The 13,978-nt window shown below is 38.8% G+C and overlaps 1 protein-coding gene across 1 annotated transcript in view; it reads left to right on the forward strand.

The window, feature by feature from the left end:
* Nucleotides 1-13,978, forward strand: part of MAPK8 (mitogen-activated protein kinase 8) — a 231,195-nt gene that overhangs the window by 57,067 nt on the left and 160,150 nt on the right. Inside the window, exon 2 of the mRNA XM_071439059.1 lies at nt 4,865-4,996. The gene's annotated coding sequence lies outside the window, so the exon portion shown is untranslated. The remainder of the gene's footprint in view (nt 1-4,864; nt 4,997-13,978) is intronic.

Raw genomic sequence — 13,978 nt, forward strand, 5'->3', positions numbered from 1 at the left:
CTTGGACTAAATCTTTTAGTCAGAGACGGATAAAATGGTTATGACACAATACCTACTTTTGGGGCCTCATTCAAATTGAACTCAGAATTTCTTCATGAATGCTCAGGAAATGTTTAATCAGATGAAATATGCTATCTAACAATATATTAAAACTCAGAAGACGCATATTTGCTATTGTTATAATTATGTTGCCCGAGTACCCACACACCCCCACCCCTTCATTCTAGCACTTCACTTACATTGCAACAGTTCATGGAGCCACTCTGTAGACCAGAACTAAAATAGGGTTAAAAGTTTTCAATTTCATCCAACGCATTTCTGTGATGAAATGGGTAGTGCTGCAGGGAAAGAAAAAGAGCAGGTGCAGGGGAGGGCAGGAACTTCTTAGGTCAGCTTTGGCACCAGAGAAAGCGTTTATCTGAGAATATCCTGAGTCTCTCATTGATTTGTCATTAGCGTTTAGCAAGTTCGAGTTCCTGAGGTTGCAGTTCCATTTTACAAATCCTTTCACAGCTGAGTGTAAGGGGTTCCTGTTCCTGTCCCTGCCAAGCCTGCCTACATCCGTCAGCTGCTGATTCTTGCCACCTGCTAGACACCACAGCCCTTTGGTCATACCAGTGAAATTGTCTGTGTAACTGTGATCTAAAGTAATCTAAGAAATGGCTGGTTTAAAAGAGCACAAAATGGAAAATCTACAGTCCCTCCCCCTGAAAACGAGATAAAAGAATCTCATATCACTCCAGGTATATTTTCTTTGCTAGATTTTTCCCTTGTGAGAGTGAGAGGTAAAAATATTTCATGAGTGTTACATAACAGGATCTTAACAATATGCAAGTACAAGGTCCCTCACTGGCTTCTGCTTTGATCACTTTAGGGTATTTCAGCCTGTAAAACCTGGTTTGTAATTCATACAGTGAATTTAAGAGTATTCTAAACAGCTAGCTTTAGATGAGGGTGAGTATATTATAGGTGAAGCACATCGTTTTGCCAACAATGCTGACTTTTTAAATTGCAGATTATGGTGAGTACATGCATTATCATAAATTTCAGCAGTAGGCAATCTGACTACTACAGCAGAATTCAGACTACATTACTAATGAGAGTGATGAAGACATAATGATACAAGAGGAATAGTTTTCAGGGAGAAATAATATCTTTCATTAGTTTCAGGGAGTTAAGAAAATGGATGAGTTCAGAATTCCATTTTCCTTATCAAACCTGTATATCAGCCATCATGCTATGTTATGACACAACAATCTCACAGAGTGTAAAGGATGTTAGCATTTGGTTTGAGGTTTTGATAGAAAGATCCTTCCTGTGCTAGGAAAGAATGTTGATGTGTTAGAGGCCAGAATTTTATGGACTTTGGGCTTCTACAGGTAATGTTTCTGGAGGAGACCTAAAATTATATCTTGACCATTTAGTGTCAATTAAAGATGCCTTAATACCATTTTCAGGAATGTTAGTGCTCTGATTTTTCTTCAGTTCCACAGTGGCTTATCACACTGTAGCTTTGGTCAAAATAATTATTTCTTTTTTTTCTATCTCCCAAAGTGAATATATTATCCACCTCTTTCTGATGGGATTGTTGATCTATTTGGTATGAATAGTGTTCTCATATATCATGCTTGGCTTTCTCCAAAGCTTTTGACTTAGTACTGATAGGATTTGGCTGCATTTCAGTGCAGGCCTTTCTGTAATGGCCCCTCACCTGGTCCAATCCAGTCCTAATCTTATGATGATCAAAAGAGAGCACCCAGTAGAGTGCTTGGAAGTCCCTCCCCAGTCATCTATCTTTCCTTCCATAAGACACAGAAGGAGACCAGGTCTGAATGGTCCTTTTGGACCAGTCAGTAGTGTTTGAATTAAAGGCTGTATTAAAAGTTGTATCACCAATAAATCTCATTTCTTTGTTAAGTCATGCTGGAAGAGGCCTTCGGGGACTGTTTTTTGCTCCAATATGATTTCATATTTTCTTCAGCAAACAAAATAATAAAATAAAGTTTTGAATTATATTTTTTAAATAAAGATTAATGAAATGGTAAATTATGAAGAAAGCAAGATTCTTCCATAGAGTGACTGTAATCATCTGAGCATGTTGTCTTCCAACAAACAGAGTTTTAAGACTGCTGACTATGAAGGTAAGGTATTCCCACATGCTGTGAGACTCTGTCTTGGAAATTCAGAGGAGTGAGATGTTGTTGTAAATAACCATCCCAGCAAGAGTTCTTATTGCCTCTATTTCCAAGGAGAATATGTAAGAAAGACATTATTGTGAGACAAGCTTAGATGTGAGGTTTGAGAGTTGCAATATTCAGACACGTAAGGAAAAATGCCATTTCCTCTGCCTGTTTTTAGATGCCCTAAGTAATATGAAATATCAGATGATCTAATAGCTTCTTGAGGACTCATGTCCAATGAAACTTGTGATACAGCTGCTGCTTCCCCTTCACCATTTATAGATGCAAGACTTGATAACTGCACTCTAGCATGATGGCACTGTGACCTAACCAGCTTCAGAATAGCCACACTGGTGTCAGCCTGAATAATGGAGTTGTAGTTGCAGTTTGTACAGAATTTTTGGGATACCTCAGGATAAAAGGCGCTATACAAATGTAGGTCACTTTTATTAAATGCCTTGCAAATCGTTTATAATGCCTTTAAGTATCAGAACAGCCATACCACATCAATAATCCCTGCACATGTGTTTACTTTATTTTAGAGTTTGCCACAGTTCACTATAAATGGCTTAGATATATTCAGTAATTCAGTTATAATGAAATGTGCAAGCCTTCAATAAACATATGTGTTACAACTGGCCTCTGATGTAAATGCTTTGCCAATTATATGTACATTAGTGATGACTGTAGCAGGCTTGTAAATACTCTTTGGAATTCTTTGGCCTCTTTTCTCCCATCCCTTACATAAGCTTTATAGTGGTATGTAATTCTAGATTTGCAGATTTTAAGGCCAGGAGGGACCATTAAGTCATCTGGCCTTTTGGTGTAACAGGCCAGAGAACATCATCTGATTGCTTGAGCAATGAGTCCAAGAACCTTTTTGTTTGACTAAAGCATATCTTTCACATTGCATGTCTGCATGAAGACCTTGAGACCTTAAAAATTAATTAGTGGCCCCAGAGCTTTACTCCAATTGTTAAACATCAATACAGTGTGTATTGGCTTCCTCTCCTCCTGTATCCTACATTACATCTTTGAACAGAGGTGAAGATCCAGTGAGGAGAGCATCACCTTAGTTTTGGGCCTCAGCTGAGATGGTTTCAGACTCTAACCTACATGAAGTTGTGGGGGAAAAATAAGCTTGAATTAATTCTGGCTAACCCTTTTTTTCAACAGACCTCCAAATCTTCTTTCCATTTTCTATCCCATAATGGATAAATTCCTTTCAGAGGAGCTGTGTGAGAGCCATATGCCATTTAGAATTCATTTTCAGCCTTTGAGTACATTACTGGAAGAACTCCTCTCAAAATTTTAAGGCTTATACGTCCAGAAGAGATGCCAGATTTTCAAAGGCAAGGCACCTCTTTAGGTATATAGATGAGATCGATACAGATTTGAAGAATCTGAGTGTGCATAAAGGCTGGTAAATAGTAGCTGAAGAGCTTGAAAAATCTTCTCACTTTTTGTGGATGTATCTTTTAGAAAATACAGCTTTATTCTGATTTATGTGGTGCTTGGCAATTATTTGTACCCACTAGATACTAGACTCACTAGAAAGTTGTAAATGTCCCCCTTTCCACCCATCATGGTACAAGTTTCTCACAATCATGATATTCATATCTTTGGACACCTCCCCTGATTGCTGGCACAAGTCTTTTTACTCTTCTTGGGTCTATTCACCACTGTCAGAAAGCCTATGGTTTTCCACCAGTATGGTTTTATCATCTGCCAAATTCACAGATGCTCTCATTATATGGGGTGGAGGAGGAAGAAGAAGGGGAATCTGGATCTAAATGTGGTTTCATGTTTTAGGAAATCTTATTTTACTCAGATTGATTTTGCAGTCTGAGGAGAAGTAAAAATACAGCCTGTATGTGGGAGGCAAGCAGAGGAACAAGTGACAGGTAGAAGGCATTCAGCTGGTAGATGGTTCCTTGGAGTTTTGTGCCAGAGCAAGGCACAGTCATGGGGAAATGCAGTCTGATAATTTAAACAGAAACTGATCATGGCTGAGAACCCATAATAATTATTATGTTAATGAAAGTAAAAAGGCAGGAGAGCTCTCTATTCTCTTGACAGATGGGGATATGCTGATCAGATGTATATCTACAGGAAAACATTGAAATCTCTTCAGAATAAAAATGCAAAATTGAGACTGTGCACTTTTGATTGCTCTATTAGCACAAAATAAAAATGCACCTAAACTTTAGTGCTTTATTATTACACTTAGGAACATTTACTCACTGAAGGTAAAGTGCTTTGAGAAGGAAAACATACTTCCTCACAGGGGTTGCTTCCCATATTTGGAGTATGACTGTTTAAATTGTAGCTCAGCAGAAATATTTTGATTCTGTGGGGCACCAGCAGCTCAGCAACAGTGCTGCCTTTCACATCTTAAGCGTAACAGATCATTTAGACCCTGGGTTGGCTAGGCTCACATAAACCAGGTTTACAAAGAGTTATAAAAGCTTGGCTTTCCTCCTTCCTTCTCCCCCACATTCCAGTTTTCCCCCTTATAATTTTACCACAAGGCAATGCAGTCAAGCTTTTCTTGGATCATATGAATGTAGATCAATAAATATCAGTTGCAGAATGGGAATCTACGCACAGGCATGTGCTAGAAGGATGAAATAATTATGTTAGTTTAAAGGCACTTCAAAGTTTGTTTTGGTTTATATTTTCAGGGCACAATGCCTATGTTATATAGGTACCAAGCTGAAGTTGGAGAGGAAGAGGAAAGTTCTTTCTGAAAAAGCAGCAATGCTGGAATGTGCTGTGGAGACTCAGATTGTTTTTCAGCTCTAGAGGCATGTATGGTAAGCAAAATGATGTTATCTCTGTCTGGATAAGGGTACTACACATATGGAATAACCTGCATTTCAGCTGTGATCACACAGTTACTGTCTAGAGATAGTTGCAAAGCATCTTATGGGAACAAGATGTTTGGTTCAACAACAGACTGTCAAAATCATTAAGGCAATTTTTTCTCCACCATTGCTTAGACTATGAGTCAGCCTCCGTCAGAAACCTTGTCCTCTCCTCCACTAATATCCCTCTTGCAAGAGATAAATGACTTTGTTAGCTCTGAAGTGGGAATCAGAGTGATACTCAACCATTTGCAGAATGATACTAAAACATTAAAGATTAAAAGGTTAAATACAAGTTATTTAGCAGAAGTTGTATGGGACCAAATGGTTCCAACATTTGTGCCAGCCTTGAGTCATTTTCATTGTCCTACCTTATCTCAAACACAGGAACTAGATCAGTGAATTTTATATCAAGACTGTGCTCCACGTAGTGTATGGAGCAATTCAGCTAAAGTCATGATCCTGTCACTTAACTGACCATCGCTGTATTCCAGGATAGAATTCCTAAAGAGTTACACTTTCTCAACAATGGATTTGGATCTTTGCATGGAAATTCCTGTGAAAGGTCAGCATAGTTACTTGTCTTTTTGGCTGTATAATGATGGAGGAATTGCTGCAATGAGACCAAAGGCAGAGCCTGCAGGACATTGCACCTTTGCAATTTCAGTTAACTCCCGTGAAGTGCAAAAGCTTGGACTGGCATTGTATAGAAGTATGCTGAATCAGCAATGATGATGTTGGTAGCCTATGAAACTTGGTAAATAGAGAAAATCAAGCATGTGACATGGGATGAGCTGTTGCCAAGGCAATTGTTCCCTGTATGAAAAGGTGTTAATTTCATAATGGTTTGAGGTGCAAGATTTAGCAGATAGGAGTCATGACAATGAGATTCCCCTTAGCCACCTCCTTCAGCCTGTTGCATGAGTCTAAGCAATCACCTTCCTTCTTTGTGCTGCCATATCTTAATTTATAAGCTGAGAAGTATGAATTCCCAGGGTGTTGTTTTTTAATTTTAAAGTTAGAAGCAATCATTGTATTTATCTTGCCCAAATTTCTACATAAAGCAACCATAGAATTCCAGCTACAAATTATCACTCTCTTACAAAGTACTGTGCAATCCCTGGCCAGCTGCAGCTGTATTCATGATGAAGTGAGCAGACTGCACACTGGTACAGCTTCTTTTCATTCACATGGCAAGGAGCAACACGCCATGTATGCTTGGACAGAAAGGGATGAGTAGTTTCTTCTAGATTTCCTGATATATCTCTCCCACAAACTATGACACACAAAAGTAATTATATAACTTTTCATACAGAAAGCAAGATGTCTTTTATCAGGAATAAACTTTTCATGAAAGGGCTCTTTTCATTAATTAACAAGCTTAGTCATAAATTGTCATCAAAAAGTATTTTCTCCCTTCTTTATTAGCTTCACTGTAAGTAAAAGTCCTTTTCCTTGAACTTAAATAATAGAGTCATGGAAGATCTATATTTATATGCAGACATTAATGGCTTTCTGTGTGCACAATCATATATATCTGTAGCAGAGTACCAGATCAAGTCAATCAGAAATAGTGTCTCTTGATCTGTCACACACACACACACACACACACACATTTTCAAAATCTGAGAATTTTGCACTGCACTGTAAAAGTCAGTAAGACAGACCTCATCCTGATCAAGGCCAAATTGGCTCTTTAGAACCCAGCCCTGATGATTTGCATGATTTGCATGAGATACCAGAATGTGTGTGTGTAAATTAACGCTTAGAGTTAACTCTGTGCAACCAGAGTAGGTGGTTTCAATAAAGCTGCTGATTCTGTCACAGTAATAGTGACCCTTGGTACATTAATATCAAGTTCCCCACATTCTATGACACAGTACCTTGATGAAGCAGAATTGAGAAATCTCTTTCAGCTCCATAGGCATATGGCAATCTGTTATTAATAGACAAGTCAACATCTAGATGTTGCTAAATCTCATGTTTGGGTACCTTGCTTTTTGATTAAGTCCAAAAGATGCCTTTGATTTGAAAAGCTTCCAACTGTGCATAATTTAGAAAACAATTTAAGCATTTTTTTGTTCTGATATGTGAAAACATGACAGTTTGAATAAAAGATTTCAGAAGAAAGGGGTGCTTAAATTAATTTGAAAATCATATTAGATCCAACTCCTTTTTTTCCTCTCTATGTTCTGCTTATGCAACAGAGCAGGAAGACAGACCTTATTAGTCTTTTCAAATCATGTGGGGAGTACTCATCATGTATAGGCCCAGTGCAACCCCTCCTGAACCTCCTGAACTTCTGTGGACCCCACGTAAAGAATGTAGCAGCAGTGAGGAGACTCAGTCCCAGCACAGAGGAGTCTGAACAACAGAAATTTGCTGGAGACTAGCAAATTCCTGTCCTAGCAGCTAGTAGGCTGGTTTGTCTTGAGTTTGGTCCAAACACAGGATGGTAGGTTGCAGCTACAGCTAGTTAGAAGCATCAAATTTGCTTATAAATCAAGGACCTCAAAGAATTTCCCAAATGTTAGTCAGTCAAGCATTGTACCATGTGCCATATTTACCTGTAATGTAAGTAAATATCAATGGATCTATTTTAAAAATGGGCAGATTTGAATTCTCTGAAACTACTTTGGAAACCTGGGATCAAGCACTATCAGAGCTGAGGAGAGACCTTGGGATTAGTGACAATATGCTGCAGGTATTGGCTATTTTACATCTTTGCCAGAATCCAATAGCAGCAATATGAGAGGCACTATGTCAACCTCTGAGGCAGCCTCTGAGTAACTCCTTTGTTTTTCTCTAGCTGCATCTGTGAAAAGCATATGCTTGTTCTCTCCATCAGATAAAAGTAACAGAATGGGATTTGAGTATTCTACCCCTCATCTCTGTCAGGCAATATAGTCCTTGGTAAAGGACATGGAAAAAAATAAAAAGGACACCATGAACATGAAAAGCATGCTCAAGTCTGACAGCATAAGTCCCAGAATACAAGGGAATTTGTGCAAAGCATGGTCTGTTTATACAAGTTAGCAACTGGAAGAGCTGCCATGGAGAGATTTGCAAGGAGCAGTTCTGACTCTGAGCAAAACAGATGTAGTTGCTTTGCCTTGCTCACATCTGACTTAAGATACAGTGGGAAGGATAATCTGTGTGAATTCTGTACTGAGATCAATGTAAGTAACCAGGGCAAAGATAATTTAAGAGAGCACAGACAGGTGAAAGGTTGAAAGCTCAGATTTTGCCCTTTGTATTCCGGTACTGTTGTTACTGACAGAGCAGTAGCTGCTGCATAAAAGCTCAGATGGCAGTGGCACAGATGGAGTGTCCTTCATGTTTTCAGAAGACAATCTTTAGAAATGTCATTACACTATATCAGACTTCCCTGGCATTTTGTTGCAAGAAATATGTCTATTTATAAAAGCACACACCTGTAGTCCCTGAATACATTTTGCTTCATAAAGTCCTCATTAATTATAAATTGACCTAGTTCCATTGACCAATTTATAGCATGTTAGGCTATATTATTTAAATTAAGATCTTTAAATTAAGATAATTTAAATTAAGATAGAAATTAGGATTGATCCAAAGAAAAACTTGATCCACCTGATCAAAAAATGCCATTTCCAACAGTTTAGTGAATCACAGGTTTCGGAATTGCTGTGGACATCATTAAGCAAAATTCCTGGCTTGTTAATATGAATTTAAAGTTGCTGGTTTATATTTAGTGAAATATGGTAATTTGGCAAGTGCATTTAAGTCAGGAAACATAATCTAAACAGAGGTTTGGGGATTATTTACTCAGAATTTTCAATGAATATTCTTTCAGGAGTGTGCATTTCAGAGGTAAATATATGATCACCAATTTCAGAAACAAGGATATAGCCACATTTTTGTGTTTTAAATCACTGAGTAGCACTTTCTGAGTCAATTCTGCTGCATGTACTGTCATGAATTAAAAAACTTTAAGAATGTTGAGTATGAAAACTGAATATGGGTAAGCTGGGTCCCAGAAACAGAGAAATAGCTTAATTTGAATGACATGTCAGTTCACTGGCTGGCATCACAACAGTTCAGTGATGAAACTTTTGGAATACTGTGACTTTCTCTTTTCATCTTTTAATATGTCTGTATTTGTATGCCACTGTCATGCTGTGTTACAGTAGCACTGTAGGAGTCACAGTTAAAACTCAGCCCCTAGTGATAAAAGAGTATTTTAGAAAAAGAAAATCATAAAAGCAGTCTATGCTCTGCAGAGTTTACTGTCTATAACGCCAGTTGTACAGCCTGTGGTAACCTCCAACACTCCACTGACACCACTGGGAAAATTAAAAATGTGTTAGTTCTCATTGCAGTCCATCTTACCTAACCTCTTATGTAAGTAAAATAGAGAGGCCATGTATTTTGCTGAGTAGAGACAGCAGGCTGAATTGGGACCCCAGAGATGGTTACATGGATCAGTTGTTCAGGATTGTACCAAGCTCTTTTCCTGCCCCATCATGATCAAGTAACTTTCTTGTGGCAACCACAGTAATTCCCTGTAGGGGGGAGGGATATTAAGAAAGTATGTTTTGAGTCTCTTAATGTAATTTAGCAGCAGGAAACTAGGAAGGAGTGCCAGAACCATGTGAATAGCCAGTTCTTTGTGCAGCCCTTGCAAATGCTCCACCTAGGCCACAGCAGGGCAATTGCTGCTTTGTAAGAATTTATTACCAAGAGGTGTTTGTCTACAAGTACGTTCCACACCTGATTTAAGGCTTTTCATTTACATGTGACTTATGTAATAGTAAATTTACAGTTTAAATGTGGTTAATGAAAATTAGTATTTTATTCACTGGAAACAATTTCATGCCAAAAATGTTTTTGCCCCCAAGGCCAAGTAAATCTGTTAGGTGACAGTGTTGTCAACACCTCTTAGCACTGAATGTAGGACATAGCACTTTTTTGCACTTGAGTACTGTGGAAGAGTCCTTGTTATAGTTCTGTGGTAATCCAGCTATGAAAACATTTCACTGTAATAAATATTCACTTAGGCCAAGACTAAAAGGATTAAAAATAACTACTTAAGCATAGTGAAGAGATGGTATCTGTATTCTAGAACTTGTGTTAAGGGAATGATCTAGACTGATGATACCCAAAGGCACAAAGAGCAAAAATTACCTGTATCAGGTCATTCCTCTATGCAGCGGCTGTTTTATTCCATAGTAAGTCAGCCATTTAATCATGCTGTTTCTTCCCTCTATCATATTGGTTACATGAATATATTAACAATATTTAGTTACAGAAAATTAATGAAGTAGTTTATGTTGCAAACAACAAATGATGCATGGTTAAGAAAAAACCCTACCACCAAAACAATAACAAACCCCCCCAGTCCTTACTTGTGTACTTAAAAAATAGTTTAAAATATCAAGATAAATGTACCCATCAGTTTCAGTCCAATAAAACACATCAGGGATGAATTTTGCCCCCTTTCATTCAATTTGTTCTCAATTTGCTAAGCTCATTAATTTTCTCTTGTTTTACTCTCTGTTAACTGAGGAACAGCAGCCTCTTTGCAATAGGCATTAGAAGCAGGAAATCTCAGGGTATGTTTCTAATTGCCAGGGTTTCTTTCCCTCTTTCTGTTGTTCCTGTTCTTAAGGAAGCACAAGGGGGTTCATGAGGCGCCACTAGGGAAACAGAAGAGAGTATCAAGGTCAGGGTGAAAACCACACAAGAAGCAGGAAGAGATGCTTGCAGTTAGGTTCATGACCTTTGTATTTTTTTCTCATTGTCCAGGAGAGGGAGGAAGGGGGTTAGAGAAGGAGAGATAGGAAGTTAACACTAGAGCAGATGTATGCATAATCCCTTTAGAAAACATCAGAGAGTTAGGAAGCTCATGCTGAAGCTGCTAAAAGTTGTAGGGTTCTTACTGCTAAACATCTGGGAAAAACAGATGCATGTCTGGACTTTGTTCCCAAACAGCTAAGGTAAGGTAGTTCCAACAGGTAGATGTCAAAGCCCAGGTTTCAGAAAGAGAACTGAAAAATGGAATATAATTGGAATATGTTTGGTTATTAAAAAAAAATACAAAAACGACTTAAAGCAAAACAATACACTTTATAGCTGGAAAACCAATGTTACCAAATATAGTAAGTTAAGATACTCATAAAATCTGGCCTTAATGAGTCTTGAAATTCTCATTAAGATAGAATCATAGAATTATTTAGGTTGGAAAAGACCTTTAAGACAGCTCTCTTCGTGTTCTGACTTGGATGTAGTAATGTACATGTTCTGCTCCACAAATACACAAATGGAAAATTGTGACCATGTCAGAGTGCCAGTCAATTTTGTCTGTGCTTGCTGAGGTCTCAAACATTTCAGCTTAGGCACATTCCCAAAGAACATAGAATACTTCTTTCCAGTGCCTTGGGGAACAGTTTTAGTGCATCACTGCAAACTGAGATGGTAAAAGCCTGATACAAAAATCAAGCACAGTCTTTGCCTTTTTCATTACATATGGAACTGCGTAGCATTTTTTAATACGCTAAATAGGAGACTATAAAACCCAGTGACTCTGAGGCAGAGGGGGATGGATCACTGCAACCAAAAGATGCTTGTAGAGTAAATATAAAACTTCTGATGGTTTTCTGTGAGGTTGGAAGGAATGTCTTTTTGAGTGGTGCACCAGAAAAGTTGCTACACTAGGTGTGTAGGTGATCTCCCCCTCCATATTAAAACTGCCCATCACAAGGTCACCCAAATTATAATTGAGCCACACTTCCAGTAATAGTAAAAAATGCCAAGAAGCTATAAACCATACTTCAGCCAAGTATAAAACTAACACTGTGAATTGCAGCAACTTAATTTTTCCTGCCACAGTCAGCAGGAGTGAGTAAAATGACAATCTTGCAAGATAATCTTATTGTGATGATCTTATTGTGATTATCGCTGCTGAGATATTTTGGATTTACTTTCCTAAAGGTGAAAGTTCTTGTTAACCCACAGAACACTCAGTTTAGGAAATTGCCGGCATTTCCTCTGCAGAGCCTTGCCAGCATCACTTAAACTGAAATAATGCTTCTAGAGTAATAAACCCTAATTTAGTTTCCATGACTGATTCACTGGCAGACATCTTGATGGAGAACTATCAGTTATGCTACCTAAAATGATGATGTTTTTTAGTTGTTAGGGAACTCAGCATCTGATGCTGATTAAAGTTAGTTAATATATTATGATAAGGCCACCTGGGGACAGCCCCTGATCTTTGCTTGTGTTCACCCTTGGTCTGAACGGAACTCTGTTCCACTGCTAGTCTTTTAAGTCACCATGTTGCTCAGTGTTGAGATTTACACTAAATGAAAGTTCATAGCATCATTTCTGGCACTGTAACAAATGAAATCCAATGGGAGAGAAGAGAGAACATGTATCTCTCTTCTCCTATACTCAGTACCACAAAGCTGATAGGTACTCCCACAGTACCTGGGAGGTGGCTGAGTTACCTTCAAAATGAATGATTGATTCTGCCGCAAGAAGCTTTGCACTGCAGAGGTGAAAGAAACTAGAAGTTCTGACTTTCAAAATGTACAGTTAGAAATGTGTGAGCACGGAATTCAGCGAAGAAGAAAGAGGGTGATGGTCAGCTGTTAGCTACTTAAAGCCAAGAAAGTCCTTGCTGCTCTGTTGGGATTCCACTGGAAAGACAGCACTGGAAGATAAGAAAAGTGCCAGCTGGAAAGGAAAAGGGACAAAAAATTCACTATGAAGGAGTCAGAGAGCAAGCGAGCTTGCCAGAGAGGATAAACCAGGGAGATGACAGGGAATGGTGACTAATGGAATAGCTAGAAATGGCAGTTGCGTGAATGACCCATAAGTAGAGACCAGTAATGACATTCTGTGCATTCTCAGGAGCAGCTGTCAGTAGCACCCAGTAGAACTGAAGCTAAACGAACTGTTAACTCCATGCTAGTGACAAGTGCTCAGACTTCAGACTGCCTGGAACTTCTTTGGCAAATGGCACTGATTGGCTCCCAGGCTGCTGCTGACAGTAAGGAGGCCAAGGACTGAATGCTCCTTTCCCTCTTGGGGTGGTCTTGCTGGTCTGAGGCAGCTGCGTGTGTGGCAGGGACCCTCTCCCTGCCACGGCTTGTCTTGTACCTATTCTGCAGACAGAAGGCCTCTGTCTGCAGACTTGTTAAACTGGCATCTTCTATCAGCAGTAGAGTCATTAAAAGAAGCATGTAGGAAGGGAGAGTTTATTTTGCCGTTGCTCTTTATTTTAATCATACAAAGAAAATGACAATTTTTATATAGAAGCCATTAGGGATGCAGGAGGCATCGGTTCCTAGCTCTGGGGTTCTTTCTTTTAAACAGACTCTGGCAGTGCAAATACAGCCCGTCATGATATTTATATCTTTAATTCTTGCATTCACCACATTACTAACACACTGATGGGTCCCTTGTTCTTCATTTGTCTATTTCCTTAAACTTTCTGCCCCCTTTTTTATTATTATTATTTTTTCTGTCATGTGTGCAGTTCTTGAAGGTCAATCAGACGTCACGGATAGAGCCATTCTGTTCATGGGCTCGCAAGCAACTTGTTTATGAATGAAGAAGGCTTTGTGAACTTCCAGGGACATGCTGAGCTTTTTTATGAAACTACCAGTGGGACAAGGAGCTTGGGAAAGTAAGGCCTCTTACGGACACAGAAAACGGAGGCACTCTGCCAAAAAACCTGGGCCGACATTCCAGTTTGTCAGAATCTTGTCCAAGTAACAAGTTTTGAGAAAACAGATCAGGTATCTGCATATCTAGGGCTCAAGCAGACCATATGTAAGCACAGGGCAGTATGTATGCTGGGACATTGCCACAGCAAAGGCTTAAAATTTTACCATAAAGGTGTCACAACATGAACGGGTCAGGAATATCAGAGCTCCATGGAATAGA

The sequence above is a fragment of the Agelaius tricolor genome, unplaced genomic scaffold, assembly GCF_023055355.1.
Source record: "Agelaius tricolor isolate 1412-34295 unplaced genomic scaffold, bAgeTri1.0.p SCAF_13, whole genome shotgun sequence".
Lineage (NCBI taxonomy): Eukaryota > Metazoa > Chordata > Aves > Passeriformes > Icteridae > Agelaius > Agelaius tricolor.